General features: G+C 46.7%; 1 long non-coding RNA gene across 2 annotated transcripts; it reads left to right on the plus strand.

Annotated features, from left to right (window-relative positions):
• The first annotated feature begins 1,780 nt into the window (after positions 1–1,780).
• LOC122382610 lies at positions 1,781–4,885 on the plus strand. Of its 2 annotated transcripts, none has more exons than XR_006256706.1 (3): positions 1,781–3,064; positions 3,378–3,623; positions 4,035–4,885. It is a non-coding gene; the product is annotated as an uncharacterized LOC122382610 (long non-coding RNA). The 2 variants fall into 2 exon arrangements; XR_006256707.1 differs by having other exon boundaries at positions 1,781–2,067.
• Positions 4,886–17,343: the final 12,458 nt, after the last annotated feature.

Genomic DNA, 17,343 nt, shown 5'->3' on the forward strand with positions numbered 1-17,343 from the left:
CAGAAGGGCGCCGAGTGATTAAAAACGCTTTCCATGAACGCGAGACGGTCAGGAGGACACCGTTAGAGCATGCGAAGGGCACCGTGCTTTCGAAAGGACGCTTGCAGCCTTGTAAAAGACTTGTGGGTGCTTTTTCATCATTGTGGGGGCATAATTCAGGATTGTGGGTGCATATGCCCCCACAAAGAGATATAAAATTAGGTACACCCCTGCATACGGGGGTGAACTGCCATTTTCGTTTAGTAAAAAAAAAAAAAAATCATCGTGTCAGGGCTGTGACGAAAAATAAGTGGCCTAAATCCGATGAGAAAACAGGATTTGGGGGTACCCTAGGTTTGGCTCCTTGAGCCATGGTGCCCCCCCTTGTCTCAAATCGTTCCGCCGCCTATGTTGTTGGTGATTGCGCTAGGCAGTTAAATGGTAATGTTAGGATATGTTTCGAGAGTAAATTGAACGACGCTTCGAACGCCGTCAATGAATTTGCGATACGACGACTATTTGTTTAGTTAGAGCCGGCGAACTTTTACCTTCCGACCGCGCACGGAGGCGACACGGTATATAGAGAACTAGGTAAAACCGGTTTGCCGCCACAACACTAAGGTATTTTAACCACTATTTTCAGCTGGCCTTCTCAGTCCAAAAAAAGAAACTAGGCCACGTATCTTTATGTGTTTTATTATTTATATATAAATTGGCAATAAAGTTGCACAGGGCAAGACTAGCGTAACTCTGTAAAGTATTTGCGAAGATAATTTTTTGACCGACCACGCCATTTCGAAAATAATATATCTTTGGTTGTAGGAGTTTGTTATTGATTAAATCAAATTTTATTCCTTAAAAATTTAAATTAATAGTAAAAAAGTATTATCAAGTGCCAATATTGTTTCTTTCAATTTCGAAACCACCAAGCTCAGCAAATGGCGGGCCCACCTGACCAGCCAACGTTTTACCACAAATTATCGAATAAAATCAGTTGTATAGGTTGTAAATCATGATCGAACAATATCAAAATTGAATATTCTTTCCGATTTTATGTGCTATTTCATTTGTTCATGCTCAAAACTAGAATAAATCGATGTTGAATGTAAAACCACCTTCGGTGATCTTGGTCACACTGTTTCACTAGATGTAATGGTTTTCAAAAACAAGACCGAGTCGGCGTCTGAAACGTTCACCAAAATATGCAGAAATGCTGAAATTATAAGGTGTCAAAGTATCAAAGCTCATCTAATGGGGGAACATTGTCAATTTTGCTTCCAAATCCGAAAGATGGCATTTTGGGTACCAATCAACTCCGAACAAAAAACATTGATGCTCGGTAAACATGGTGGTGATGGGTTCGCAAAAGGTCCTAATCAAAATGAAAATTTTATTTTCTTCCCAAGTATGCATGTTTTATTGCAGTTTCGGTGCTATAAGTTATATATTTTTGGTCTATAATGTATCAGCCTCCTTGCTGTTTGAGGTCACACTGTAACAGTCGGTGGCATATTACTAAAAAATAAGACCGAGTCGGCATTTATTGAGGGTACTATATGAAACAGAATTTAATTTTCTATCTGATGTTATAAGTTTCAAAACATGACTAATGGGGGAACATTACGAAATTCGATGTTAAAAGCTGCTGACCACGATTATACACCCACAGCTGCTCACGGTTTCGTGTACTGCAAATGCTGCTAATATAGTTCTGACGCTAGCAGACGCACGTTTTTGCATTCAATTGGCTGCTACGGCGTTCCATGTGATGATGGAGAACATCCCTGGTTTTCGACTTTTGTGTGTTGTGTATATTAGGCACATTTCAATTCAAATTTGAATTTGCTTCTCTCACTTCTGTGGGTCTTGGAGTTGTGGATATATTTTGTGGAGCGCGGAGCATCGGGGATTTGTGGAGTATTGGATTGACGTTTTCTTGGTGTTTTTTTTTTTAAGATATTTTCATAGGCTACAATGCCACCAGGAAGACCAAGACAAGACAGTGCTCATGCCCGAATCATCGGCAACACAGGATGGCAAACTTCGCCTCCCCTGGCTTGCATGAAGCCTTGATTTCCATTTAAGGAAGTAAGTCTGTGCCCAAATGGATGATGCACGTGTTGGGCATTTTTGCAAAACAAAGCGGTTGAAAGGGTTCATTTGCCGAGGCTGTATGGAGTACGCTAAGCAATGTCATGCTGATGGGGAGACGTGAGTATGACAATGAAACAGACTACAATTCTTGGCAAAAGGGCTAGCAAAATGCATCATTGAGTTTGACAATTCTGTACCAGTCATTGTCAAGCTGGAAATCTTGGTAACGGTAAAGCTGGGGTCACCGTCAGCATATAGGTATCAGTCGGGCAAACTGCAGAGAGGTAATCTAAAATAAGATTTATCTAATTTAAGAATATGACGTCACCCAAATGTGCTGAGTGATGACCATATAAGGAGTGATGATCAATATTTAGACTATATTCCCGACATGTCCACATTTGAACCCTCCACAACCATCGAAGAACTGCTCATAACCACAATATTTGTTTTGCTGACTGACAGACAAAACATGATCCTACAAATTGTGAACTGGCCAGCTCATTTGAGATTGGAATTTGTCACTGGTGACCAAGATATTTGGGCATTAGTAGAGCAGATGTTACACAGAGGTTTTACAACTGAGGAGAAGTGCTCATATGCTTCTTGCTTCCAGAGATGCTTCTTTTTAACACCAAACCAAACCTTACCTGACATAATCTAACCTACAAGTCAGCATACAAACTAAAACCCTACAACCTACAAACCTACAGCTTTGCCTCTCCTTGGTTGGAAACCCTTCCTATGAGCATCCTGCTCTCTTTGCCTATTTATCTACTTGGTAAGCATAAGCGCCTTCATTTGACATCTGCTCTACTAGTGCCATTAATGTTAATTTGTAACCTAACCAAACCTAACCTAACCCAAACCCTGCTCATAACTGTGATAAGTTGCAGTCCTAACTCCTAACATCACTTTGATTCTCCTCAGCCAATTACATCAAGAGGGAGACCACACTGACAGGGGTCCAAGATCCAACTCAGGCCCTACTGTAAGTGTGGATGTCCTGACCTGTAGCCAGAAGCACTGCCACTGGAGCACAGCAGCTAATTCCCTATCTTCCTTCCAGCTCCACAATGGTCTGCATTTCTGCAATGGTCTCAACAGGCCTAACTGAACACAAAAGGCATTTTCATTTGCTAACAGTTTAAGACTAATATTATTCTAAAAACGGTTGTAAAGCAATGTATAATGAAATAGATATACGGTGTATATGAATAGAATTAGGTGTGCTGATACTTGTACTTTGTGAACTTGAACAGTGAACACTAGAGTAACTAATTCAACTTTTTCTTGTTATTCAGACTGGCCGCCAGCGGACGGAGGCCCGGCGACGGACGCTAGCTCAATGGCCAACAGTGGTCCGCCCGCCGGCTGATGGTGGCTCGCCGACCGACGCCGGCCCGTCGGCTGACCACGGCATTCCGGCTGATGGTGGCCCGCCAGCCGACGGAGGTCCGCCGGCCATTCGTGGCACGCCCGCCGACGGTAGCTCGACGACACGTCCTGGCTATGTCACCCCCAAGATTACTTCGCCCCCCAGTCCCTAGGTGAGTGGCTGGAGAGTGGAGAGAACTTTGTGTGTTGCCGGGACGGGATGTCTGCTAATGCAGATGCCGTTGCAGGGGTCGTGACGTATGATGGGTCTCAGACTCGGGCCTCGACTTTTGAGTGAGAAACGTATAACAGGCTAATGTATTGCAATTATGGGCTATGGCTAAGTGTGCGACAGGAAACGCTATGAGCTATGAGTTATCGTCGCCGTGGCGGAAATTTGAGGACCGTCGCAACCTGTGATGTCGCCGTGACTGCTAATTCACGGTCGCCTTGGATCGTGTGTAACGGTCACTGTGCCTGGTATGTGACGGCCGCCGTGATTGTTTATATAACGGCCGTCGAGACTGAAACGTGACGGTCGTCGTGAGACCTGACGTGAGACCTGACGTGTCGCTGTGTCACAGGTCACCAGTTGCGGGCGCTTCATCTGACGGTGTCGTCCGACGGCTCCACGGTGACCAGCGCCGCCACTGCGGAAACCATCCGACCCCGAAAATGCTGCTAGCCGTACACGAACAAAGGGCGCCGGGCACCCAGGACCAGCGCCCTGCTCCGAGGCGGTGTCCAAAGAAGGCTGCACAGTGCACTTGCTGTGCTAAGGCATAGTGCCCGCTGACTGATAGGAACTGACGGTCAGTTATCAGATTTCAGTATGGAACTCAAGATGGTCGGAGCCGACCTGGCTCGGTGGATGGTGTGCCAGGGTTGATTAAGTGTCGAAAGGAGTGAGACGCCCAGATATGTGAAGGATACGTCGATACGAGCCCCGCCTTCGACTCCCCGTCCCAAAACGATGTTGGTTGTGATTGGAGGATCCCCCACCCCCACCCCACCCACCCCGGAATTTGTGCTATGTAATAGGACGATAATATGTCGTGGTCTCATTCTGGCTCGATATGGTAATAGGTACTTAATTGGACAGATGTTGATGGTATTGGTGGTGGATGTTAATGGCAGGTTTGGCGAGCGCGAATTAATAATCGTGAGTGCACTAGCTGCAATCAGTCGCGCGCTTATTGCTGAGCACCTGTGAGCAAGAAAATTATATGAATGTGGTAGTTCGTCGTGAAATCTGTGTACTTTTGGATTAAGTTGTCAGAACATTAGTGTATTTTTGCCGTGTCCACTGCAGCTCTGAAACAGCAACATGGAGATCGGCTGTGTGCTGTAGCTGCGGGGGCAAGTAGTCCGCGCGTGCCAAAAAAATCAAAGGTGGTTTGTGAATTTAAGTGAATATACCTCGCTATATTTTCAACTTTATTATTGCAACAAATGCGTCGACTGCTGATTACCCTCGGGTCCTAACAATAACGTTTGCGATACTGGAAAGTACATAGACAATAGATACCCTTGCAATAGATACGATACAATAGATATAATACAAGACAATAGATATAAGACAATAGATACGACTGGCGCGATCCGAGAATCTCTCTCACTGTTTTTGCTGACCTACACACGAAAACACGGCCGAATAGCTACCATCGAGAGCACGGAACGATGCTGGTGACTGACGGACCAGCGAAAATAGAGCTCCCGTCTACTCGCGGAACAGCGCTGATTGGCGCGGCTCACAGACTCCATTGGCTCATCAGAGTTCAGACTGTTGACGGTTGTTGCTCCTCCCTCCCCTCCCCGAGAGGGCGTAGCCAAGTAGCTTACAGGGTGGGGCAGCATAATCGGGAATGCTTTTTGGGCTCTAATCATGAGTAGGCATGACATTATTTTGATAAATTATAGCATGGCAATGAAACGCCCAAAAGTTGTGCATCATCTAACATGACTACATCCATGAGCATGCAACCTCCTGGAAAAGAGCAGCAAAATAGTTCGACGGTGCTCCAAGTGCTTTGCGCGCGCCCATAGACACTAATGTTAAACGAGTAAAACAAGAACATTTTGTTGAAACCCCTGCAATTCCACGTAAAGGTTGCTGGACAGGTCAACGTGTTATCACGGACAATAAGGATTGTGTGGGAATACTTAGGACAAAAGGTTAACGTAATCGTCGTAAAATAACTCTTAGCAGAGGACATACAGATGACTCACTTGAATATAAGGAAGACGCTCTTGAGCATATTAAAAAGAAACAATGTTCAAAACTTCAGCGACCAAAAATCTCACCACCGACTGGAATACGACAAAAAAGAATGGCAAGCCATATAGGGGATTGTATCGAGAATATTCCAGCGGTCATGCAAAGTAAACATCCTGTTGGGGTGATGGACCTATGGGTGGTCTTCAAGGGAGGTGCACGTGGTGCACCCTACTTCATCGAGCCCAGATAAAATGAGCACCTCTGGTAAATACATCCGCACTGTGGCAGACTCATGTGGAGCCGTCGGAACAGAGGATCACTGACGGTCCAGATCACGTCTTACGAGGACTCTGTCCGTGCTGGTACTGCAGTGAGGACGTCATGTTATTGTGTAGGGCACCTCCACCTGAGATGAACCAAAAACTTCTGGTCCTTCAACTCCGCCGATTTAAATCCGACCAAATTCTTTACATGGAGCGTTTTTTGGTAGAAGGTTAATGAACAACTTATCATCAGTAAAGACGGTCTTCAGTGCAAGGTACGATGCTGATGGGCGATCATGGACAAGCAGGAGGTTGCACGTGCATGCGCGTGCTTTTGGACCCGCCTTGAGAAGGTCATCGACGCCGAGGGCGGTCACATAGGATGAGAGATAGGTAAAAGGTGACCAATTGATGGGATGTTGCTAAAATAGTGCTTGGAGCTGTATTTTTAAATTCATGACCAAATAATCCCGTTTGATATTTATTCCCGATTATGCTGCCCCACCCTGTAGTTGTGTGCGCAGCGGGCGGCCAGCGGGCGGTCTTTTTGCATCTGTGTAACCGTTGAGTGGATGGTATCCAGACGAGCTAGGCGTCGGCATCGCCCTTCCAGCGGCCGGGCAGCGCAGGTGGACGTGCCGCGCCCCGCGGATGGTCCGCCTCCGATCTCGGCACACTCTGCAGAGTGCGGCTGGACGCTCCACGGAGTTGCATAGCGTCGATAGGCCGTATGGTGTCGCTGTCGTAATTATAAAAGCGTAAGTAGAAGGTTGAAGCAATATAGAATGCTATCTTTTTCGAGCTTTGTTGCACATAATTTAGTAGGTATTGGCCGTTTCTTTACAAATAATATCGCAAAGCACAGCTTTATGTGCTGGTAACGATATGTGCGCGTCGGTTGCGGCGGTAATCGTCGAAAAATACATAATTTATGAACGTTTCTTGATCATTGAATGATAAACGTGGCAATGTTTGCCTGTTGTGAAGAAGACTCCTATACTGCCGCTCTATCGTCCGGAATTATTCGTGTCTGATTACGGGGATTCCGCCACTCTATCAGCTGATTTTTGTTTCCGAGTCACGTGACCAACCGGTGTCTCCCTGGGAGGCGATATGGTGCCACACTGGCGGTTTTTACGATAGCTCAAAATTCTTTTGAGATAAAGAGATGAAATTTGACATGTCCTATCTTTTGATCAAGCTGGATCTTATGGTACAAGTCGCATATTTAAGGTAGGTCAGGTTGTTGACCTATGTTGTCGCTCGTGAGCCTCTGCACAGTCCAAAAACAACGCAATTTCTGAACACTCAGTGCCAAGAAATCCTTCACAGAAAGATGACACTTGGCAGAAAGAAGAGTTGTCGGTTTCTTACCGTTCGTATGTGTCGTGTTTTCACAAGAGTTTAGTAAGGTCAGGTCCGTCACGTGACCTCCCCTCATAACTCAATAGGTTTACTATCATAGAAGCGTTTGTTAATCACCGGAAATCTTAGCCAATCCCACTGGACACTGGATCCATACCCACATGGGGCCCTCCTGACCGGCCACTCCCTCTGAAATCAACAATAACATTGGGCTGCGGCCACGGTTATGTATTAATGCTCTTCACTAACAGAAATACAACTTCAACCAGCACAGTGCACGCCGCCACAACAGTCCGACCCACGTCCCTGATATCGACTAGCTCCCGGCCGGATGCACATACGCGGAGCCAATCAGTCCGAATGTGACCTGCAGCTTACAATTGCTGTGTCGCATGGCGCATGGCACAGGACGATTCCTAGCAGCTGTCGGCTGGAGTGGAGAAACAGCACGTTGCGACACACCGCGCCGGCGACAGAGCTCAGCAGGGCTGGTTGGAGGCTGGAGCCGGAGGTAAGGGCGGACACAGGCACAGACATTGCAGGACAAATAACAGGATGTCAGTTAGGGATATAATGCAAGACGAATAATTCAAGACGGACTGAAATAATGCACATTTTGCTCACTTGGATACCAACTTCAAACTTGACGTTTATGCATAGCACCATGGAAACAATGGGCACACAGGAAAGAAACAAAAGATGAGGGTTTTTTGACTCAAGGAAGTAAAACAGCCCGAAGTGCAGACAAGCACATACTTTTGGTAATAGCTATCAGCTGTCCTACTCCTCTTCTCCCTTCATCAACTACTGGACACATTTGAAGCATCATATATTGATATAGCACCAAATACCAATGTCCATAACCAAAGCTTGCAAGTAGTTTTAACTGCTATGAAGCCAAGGGAAATGGGCCTACATGTAAACTCAAAGTAGTGTCAATGATAATAGACATGACATTTTTGTCCTTTGACATACATTTGTTGAAGTACAAAAAGGTACAAAATAAATTGGTTTGTTTCAAGACACGCACACTGCACAAAGCCGCACAGACATTACACACACACAGGCATATGAAATTGGTACACATAAAAAATTGATGATTAAAAAGGTCAAAACTTGCAATAATAATTGAAGTAAAAGTTACAATCACAATCACTTGATTTAAAATGACTTGACATAAGTCACAAGACGCAACACTCCTATTCTTTTATGCTTTCATTATCCTCCACATATCAACCAGCTTGATACCAGGCTGTGCAATAGTGTGTACATAACCCCATGTTGCCATTTTATTAGAGCAAGTGGGGTTACAACAACAATGCTAATGTCAAACCCACATTTGCAACACGTACTACAGTTTCAATCACCTTACAAGCACACCTTCTGGCAGTTTGATAGGCAGAATGGTAATTACTACTTTCCCCTCATATTCAACACATATTCCCTTTATACAGATACAGTTTAGACCTGGTTATGGCAAGCACTTTCGAGAAAAGATATGATTAAAGTCCAAGACAAAGGTCGAGAGAAACAACACCAACATAAAACACCGACTATGTAGCACTAATACTGTCAAATTCATAAAAATATATACATGAGTCGATCAGAAATTCACTGTAGATTTCGAAAATGGTGTCAAATGCCACTCAAATACCCCCATTCGCATGTACGAAGCAATAAAACACTGACCTTCAACTCCGCGTGCCATTCTCCATAGGCCACTGTGTATTAAATAACGCGTTCACTGATAGCAAAAAAAGAGACCCACATATGACGCGTTTGCTACCAGCCAATCAGCGCTCGAGTTACCGAGCGCTGATTGGTGGAGAGGGCCGTCGTCAGCAGCTAATTGCACGTTGTTTTCCTTGAACATGTGCGTGAGCGCTGATGCTGCTCACGGGCTGTTGCCATTTTTCGTAATGCTGAAGGCACGGGAGCGAACCCCCCTGGTTGGGATATAGCCTTGGTTGGGACGCGATGCATTGCGGTACAAAATAAGTAGTAAGGGCCTGTTCGAAAATGGAAGTTTTCAAATAACGACTTTGAACTGATCGCCAATTGCCCGGCAACGACGCAAGAATCGCAAAGAAAGGCTAATGTTGCTAGGCAACTGATCTGTATTCTGCTATCAATAATGTATACGTAACCAATTCAAACACCATTTTTCGAGCATTTATGCCACAATCACGTCATAGTCGTATACAATATTCCCTTCATAATGACTTGAAGGTTTTTGGGCCTGGAATAAAAATTGTTTTTTTATTTTCACTCACTCCTATGTTCTAACTTTTAAATGGCATTTGAATCACACTTATCATTTTATTTGATATCATACATAATAAATTGGGATGCTGGTGTTTCAAATCACGTTATTGCATTTTGAAACTGACCAGTTTCTTAGCTATGCTGGAAGAATTTCGCTACCATATCGAAATAATAGGCTACCATATGGGTTTGTTCCCGTCGCTCCTCTAACCTCCTCCAAGCTCCTCTAACCTCCTCTCGTTTCAAAAATCGTTCCCGTCGCTCCTCCAAGCTCCTCCAAGCTCATCTTGATTTCACATCTCACCACCACTATTTGCCTCCTCCCTCATCCCAAACGAAAGTTGGTTTTTTGGAGGAGGCTCTTGCGTAGACATATTTGGCGCACGTAATACAAATGTGAATTGTTTATAAATGAGATTTGAGGGAAGTGGAAATGATTTTAGTGATTGATGACGATTGGATATCTTTAAATAGTAATGTTTGATATTAATCTAAGGTTATTTTATTAGAAAGCGATTATTATCTCTTGATTTATGTTTGCGCGCCATAAATCGCCGACCGTTACAGCCCGCAAACAGCTGATTTCCTCGCGAAAATGTTCCTGTGGCTCCTCTGAAACGGCTCTCCTCCAAGCTCATCCAACCTCATCCGAGATTTTTTGGGAGGAGCGACGAGAACAGACCCTATGTTCCCTGTCTTCCACACATTTGCAGGGGGACATTCATATGTGCGACAATTCAAATTTGCGACACGCACGCAGGTGCTACAAATCCACAGGGGCGGATCCAGCCGATCCGTTTGGGGAGGGCAAAAGTTTCCGACCTATCCGACGACCCCTATCCGCCCCCGCACTGGGAGGAATGTAAGATAAATTTTGGATGGGGATGCAAAATTTTCTCAAGGGGCCCCACTGAAGGTTTTGGGCCCTTTTACTTTTTCAAGCCGTCAATCATCGATTTATGAAAACCAAAAGTTAAGGAAACAATCCATACAGGAAGTTATCCAAAATTTTTGCATATTTCAGCGAACCTAAGAAAATCACAGCATACCTAAATAAGTGAAATGCAACAAGTTTTTTTTTACTGGGTGATTTTTCTTATGCTAACCACCACCCGCAAGCCTCAAACCACTTTTCTGGATCCGCAGTGGACCTTTGAGAGCCCTACGGGTCCGCTCTTACAAGACCGTTAAAAAACCTCTGGAAACTGAATGACTCAATGGAGGCTCCTCCAGAAGCCTTCACGACTTCTCAGATTGAATGAGTCCCCGACCAGGGTCGGTTCCTCAGAAGGTGCTGAAGGGTTTCAGAAAGCAGCGTAGGCTCGAGAGTCTGGAAAGTTCTTAAAGACCGACCGGCATCGGACCCAAAAAGCCTGTATGGAGGCCCTCAAAAACCGGGATAGAGGCCAAAGGAGCTGATGTTTAGCCTAAAGAACCGGTATGGAGGAAAGGGTAGGAGTCTGAGTGGGGCCTTCAGGGGCAAGCGTTAGGGCCCCAAAAGTATGTGTGAGGCTCTTGGAGGCAGGTAGGTCCCTGTAGCGTGCATGGGGTCCCAAGAGCTCGCGTGTGAGCCCAAAAATTCGGCTTCATGTCCGTGGAACATGCATGGGGATTCTTAGAAGCCGCTTGGACACATATTTGATGGGTCGTGGGTACCAAGGTCGATGTAATGGTCCTAAAAGCCGGTGTAGGGCCGAAGTTCCGGTGTTGAGACTCTCAGAGGCCGGCGAAGGGGCACCAGGAGCGGATACAGTGTCTCAACAAGCCTACATGGGACCTGACAATCAGTGTGGAATCCCACGAGACTGCTTATAATCCCTCAGAGACCTTTGTAAGGCCCTCAAAGGTCGTTGTGAAGGGCCTCTGAATCTGAAATCTTCGCGGGGCCCCGAGGCCAGCATGTCCCCTGCCTGCGTTAAGGCCCTCCAGAGGCCGTCGTAGGGTTCTTCATAGGCCAGCTTGGGCCCTTGGAGCCTTCGTTACAGGACTCTCAGAGGTCAGCATGACCCCTGCAGTCTGCCTGCGTTGAGGCCAGATCAGAGGTCATCGTGGGGCCCTCAGACGCCAGCGTGGGCATTTAAAGCTTGCATTGGGTCCTAGAGGTCGTCGTGAGGGCCCATAGTTGATAGAGGTCGTCGTGAGGGCTCTCAGGCCTCAGGGACCGTCTCGGGTGGGATCACTGTGGAAGTTGTTGTGAGGGCCCTTAGAAGCCTTCAAGAGGACCATCAGAGGTCATCATGAAGATCTTTGGCCATCATGACGGTCTTCATAGGCCCTGGGCCCTCAGGTATCTTTGCAAGGCCCTCAGAGGCTGTGGTAAGGACATCAGAGTCCATCGTTAGGGCCATCAAGAGACCGTCACAGGTTCCTCAGATGCCAGCATAGCCCCTGCAGCCTGGTTGTGTTGGGGCCCTCAGAGGCCGTCGTGGGCCGTCTAAAGCCCGATGGGCACTCAGACCTGAGATGGGTCTAGGACCGTGTCACGAGGGCCCTCAGAGACCGCCGTGGGGCCCTCAGAGGCAGCGTAACCCCTGGAGTCTCCGTGGGGTCCTCAGATGCCGTCATGGGGCACCGAACGCGGTTCGGGACACTCCTAGCCGGTGAGGTCCCCAAAGACCAGCATAGGGCGCTCCTGACCAACAACTGGACGTCTGATGATCGGTGATCCCACATGATCGTTCGTTTCCCGATCACTGGTTTTTAGGATAAAATGTATTTGGTGGTGTGACAGGCCTCTTATACGGCTATTGGAGGGTGAAAAAAGCTATGTTTGCACTCCAATGTTTTCCATGGGTCTGGAGCTGAAACCCCTGCACCCTCTATCCGGATTTCCGCTACCCTTGAGCACCGAGATGACCAAACGACTTTACAACGCCACACTATCTGCATACAATCAGTTTAGGGAGTTCGATCTATTAACAGCATTCTGGCATAAATCATCAGCAGCGAGCGTCCAGCTCCTTCCTTCGGAATGGCCGTCACCGAAAGTCCTGCTTTTCGTCCAGATAGTCCTCGACGCCGTATTCAATTCTATCATCTCTAAATGCTTTGGGAGGGGCAAAAGGACTGTCTTGCCCACATGATTTAGCTTTGGGGAGGGCAAATGCCCATTTTGCCCTCCCCTGGATCCGCCACTGCAAATCCAAAAGTGCATCAACGAAGAAAGTGCGATTCGACGGAGGACCTAATCGACCAAAGTTCTACAAAGTGCTGCACTTTCATTGGCTGGCGCAAGGCTGGAGCTGGGCGGAGGCGGGCGAAGCGCTGGCCAATAGGAGGGAGTGTCACAGCCACAGCTAACTCGGTACTCTCTCTGCGGCCGGCCGGGACGGCCACGCCGGAGCGCGGCAACGGAGCTCGGACGGAGGGGAGGGGGAGCCGCCGCGCACAAAAATAGCCGCACCTGGCCGGTCCGCGCGCATACCTGGGACGGGGACGCCGGCGTGGACAATACGGGTGTATATCAAATATGCGACAGTTCATTAGTGCGAATACTACACGAGTGCTACAGATTCAGAAGTGCGACTGCTCGTTAGTGCGATTAAGTGCTACAGGGAGCCTGACGCCATTAGGCCCTTAGGCGGTTCAAAAAAGCGACGGTTTTGATTGGCTAGCGGTTGACCAATGAGGCTGCCCGTTCCACTGTGCTTTGTCAGGTACACTCCTCAACAACGCGATGGGACGAGGCCGGTGCCATCCACAGCCGCCAGACCCGCCCGGGCCGGACCATGCGGGCCTACTCGGGCCGGCGCTCGGGCCGGGTGGGTGTGATTCATGGTTTTAGGGCACCCGCGCTTCAGAGCTCAGCGGCACGGATGAGGGGAGGACAGCACCAGCCGCCGGGCCGGACCACGTGGAGCGCGGGCGGACCCGCTTGGGCCGGGTAGAGTATAGGGGGCCGGGGCGAGAGAAAGAATGGGATTGCAAATTCTGGGACGATTTGACGTTTGTTTATGTCTATGAAGTGTAAGAAAACAGGTAATTATATAGAAGGAGCTAAATAGAAATTGACAAGTGTCATTTTATCTTCATCGGAACACTGCCGTGTACAAAGTACAAACCAATGAACCAGTAGGTTATAGGTAGTTAAGTGGATGAGGCCGAAATATTTTTGAAGTGTCTCACCTCACTGTAGCGCAAAACCAAACATGAAACATAATAGGCATAGCTAAATGTGTTGATGAAATTGGACTGAGAAAGCAAATGCAGTTTTTGCAAATCGTTACTCAATCGTCATAAAATCGTTCATCGTAGCAACACGTAGGGTAGGGTGGGGTAATTTGAACATGTGGGGCAATTTGAACATAGTGTGAATAACAGAAAATTACGGAAAATCCATAAGTGGCATGACAATAAGACCAATGCGAGCAATCATCGTAACTAAAAGGGCTATCATATGAGTGGGGTTTAAAGTTTCAGGGAATGAAGATGTTGACGCACAGTGTAAAAAATCAATTTCGCAAGGAAAAACGCCTAACAACACGTCATTGCAACTTCATTGCAGCGCAAAATCTTGCATTGCTAGCGCCTAATACGCAACGGCTTTTGCTGTATAATGACCTAATCAGTGCCTTCAATCCAAGAAATTTGCTTTTGAACCCTGTTTTTAAAAATGGCAAAATAACTTTTAGCGTGGGGTAATTTGAACATAGTGTGAAAATTTGAATGAAGACAGGGATAGCTCCGAAAAAACAACGCTCCCAGTTTTTTTTTGGCCAATATTTTCGACCCAAGGCAGTAGCAGATAAGTGATGCCAGTTTAGAAAATTTACGTCTAATATCCGTCTAATGTCCGGCATTTTTGTTGATTTTCCGTCCAAAAATGTTAAAGTCAACTATTTGTCCAAATATGTCCGAAAATTATGCAGCTATCAACACTCAAAACCGTCATTTATATTGCTTATCATGTAATTTTACCAGCCGAAAAGTGTTCATTATATTGAGATCTTAACAAGCTTTCCATTCGCCAATCAATGCTATGCACGATTACTTTATAAAAAGCGCTGAAGTGTAGCAAGCCATCGTCCAATGTTGTCCAGTCTGCTACCTTTGTCCAACCAATTCCGAATTGGACATTGGACAAAATCAGAACTCCAAATGTCCAGGTTTCCATTGGCACCACTTTAACAGATGTAGTACGGTTGGGAGAGTTTTTATCGAACAAAAATGATAGACGTTCTGTTAATTGAAGAGGGGCGAATTCTGTCAACTGACCGGTGTGCAGCGTGCAGATATTGATACTCTGCAACTGTTATTTTTGCTGTTGTGTTGATTTTTCAAGTGAAGGTATGTTTAGAATTGTTCTGCCTATTTGTTTATGGGTCAAACAACATCGGTGCTGGCGAGACTATCGTTTTTATGACAGGTAAAGGCAGTATGTTCAAATTACCCCACGGTGGGGCAATTTGAACACACCGTGACTTGGTGGAGAAGTGAGGCTATGCTATTCAAGGTATGCTCGGCTCGTCCAAAAATGAGGCTTGCATGGTGAAAGCAAGTGACACTTGCGCTACTGAAGCAGTTTTTCTTCATCCAGGGTTGAACTGGAATTTGGTAGGTACAACGGAGAAGACGTAAAAATATGTTCAAATTACCCCACACTACCCTAACCCTTTAATTGCGAGAATTAAAGATTCCGACAAAACTTTCCCTGGTATCGTTCTCAGGACGTTTCCCTATGAAATTACTAGTTACCCTTATAGTAAACACAATTAAATTTCTGTTGTAGGCACCTACATGCACGGCCTACATAGCCTGCCAATTCACGGCGCCACAAATGAAGGTTTTCCATACTAAGCCACTTTTCTATGAGAACGTCGACTTTGATATGCAGTAGGTATGCACTCGTAAGCTCGGCATTCTCCACACTCCAGTCTCCCTCTTTTCCATTTTCTGTGGAATTTGGTTTGAATGCGTGTCTCTACTGTGCCTCGTCTGTCCTTCGGCTGGCCGTCGCTGCGCCGGTCGTTCGGCTCGGCGAGATGTATACCTGAGTATACCTAAGCACTATACTCTGTTCCGTTTCAAGCTTGCAGCCGAAGTGCCCTGCTGAAAGCAGCGCCTGATTTCTGTATATACAGCTCATACATTTTAAGCGCAAATTCTTGAGCGGAGGAGCGATCTGCCGAAGAAACTCCGACTGCAAACTTGATATGGAACAGACTATAGTAGTAGTAACTGCATAGGTGAACTCTAGGTAGGTACATATATATTACAGTACAAACCTAGTAGGTATTAAAAACGATAAAATATTTTTTATCATTTAATAAAAGCAGGAAACTCATGCTTATAAAAATTCCTCGGATCCGACCCCCCACCCCTGTTATCTCGAGAACCAATGGTCGTATCGAGCCCCGCGAGGCGGCGTTCGAAAGGTCTCTACGAGACTTTCCCAAATCACCCTTAAGATTTTAAGATTGAGGTCAACTTTCGGGTCCAGGCCAGGTCAAAGGTCAAATTCTGGGGTTTTGCATGATGAGGCTTACGGACAGCGGAATCGATAGCTCCTGCTCGAAACTCACCAAAAATGACCTCAAAGGCCTAGTGAAGATACCATGTGCGTATAAGGGTCATACTAAGCACGGGTCAAGGTCAGGTCAGGTCACGAAAGGTCACGGTTTTCACTTTCTGCTACATGGGCGTGCGACACATGTTTTATGGCTTATTTTTCACGCCAAATCCGTTATCCGAATCCGTTAGCCGAATCCGAATTGACAGGTCTGTACCTTAGAAACCGCTGGGGCAATTAACCTGAGATAATTTTAGTTGGGTAGCTGCATCTTTTCTACCAAGCATCGGATACTTTCAATGCATGCGCGTAGCTCCCAGTGCACATGCAAAATTCAAAATGAAGATGTGTCAAGTTTGTTCCCATTACAATAACTCGGCATTAGGGTGTGTCACTAGAAACAGATCAAGCGCTTCCGCTGATTTTCCTTGTCCCTGTGTCTATGGAAACCCATTGGTGCAGTTCTTTTTCCCGTGCATCGAAAATTCGATCGGCGCCGGCTGAAAGAAGTTCGGGATTTATCGTGGCGCCCGGCGTTGCAGTCTCCATGTTTGGCGTAATGCGTTTGATGACACTAACACCAGCCGCGCGCGTCTTCGCCTGTTCAAGCGTCGACAGACGCTGTCAATACGGATGTAAGCAATGCAAACGAGGCAGTATCCTCTATTTAGACAACGGTTACACAGAAAAGATGCATCTTTGCCATTCAATAGCAAACTGAATTCAACTCAATTAGCATTTGCCTACCTTGCATGGTTCAGGGGACCGATTTTCTTGCAGGCCTCCTTTGCAGAGATGTTGCCCGTCCGCACGGCTCTGGTGAGCTGATACAGCAGGAGCTTGTCGCTGCTGAGGTCGGCGATGATGTTGCCCGGCAGATCCAGCTCTGGGCCGCTCACCGGTCGGAACTTCACGGGAGAAAGACGGTGCACGGAGCCGCCGGCTGCCTTGCCCAACGGCCCCGTGAATGATCCGGGACCCGGGTCCACTGGTTTTGCCGTCCAAGTTCTGGAACACTTCCCTGAGTACAAGCTCATTCGAGTGCAGCTGGCAAACAAACCAATGGACCGTTTGCCTTGAGCTCAGCGTCGCTGTGTTGTTGGTCCCGCGCGGCCACGGTACTTTGTCTCATCCGGCATCTTTCTCTCCATACTTTTTCGGGTCGATCAGCAATTCTGTTTTGCCGCTCGCTACGCGACCGACATCCATCTGAAAACCATTGATGACGGCCGCTACAGCACGGTTGGATAAAGCATACCTGTCAGTCAGCTGCC

Source organism: Amphibalanus amphitrite, unplaced genomic scaffold (assembly GCF_019059575.1).
Source record: "Amphibalanus amphitrite isolate SeventyFive unplaced genomic scaffold, NRLGWU_Aamphi_draft 000143F_arrow, whole genome shotgun sequence".
Classification (NCBI taxonomy): Eukaryota; Metazoa; Arthropoda; class Thecostraca; order Balanomorpha; family Balanidae; genus Amphibalanus; species Amphibalanus amphitrite.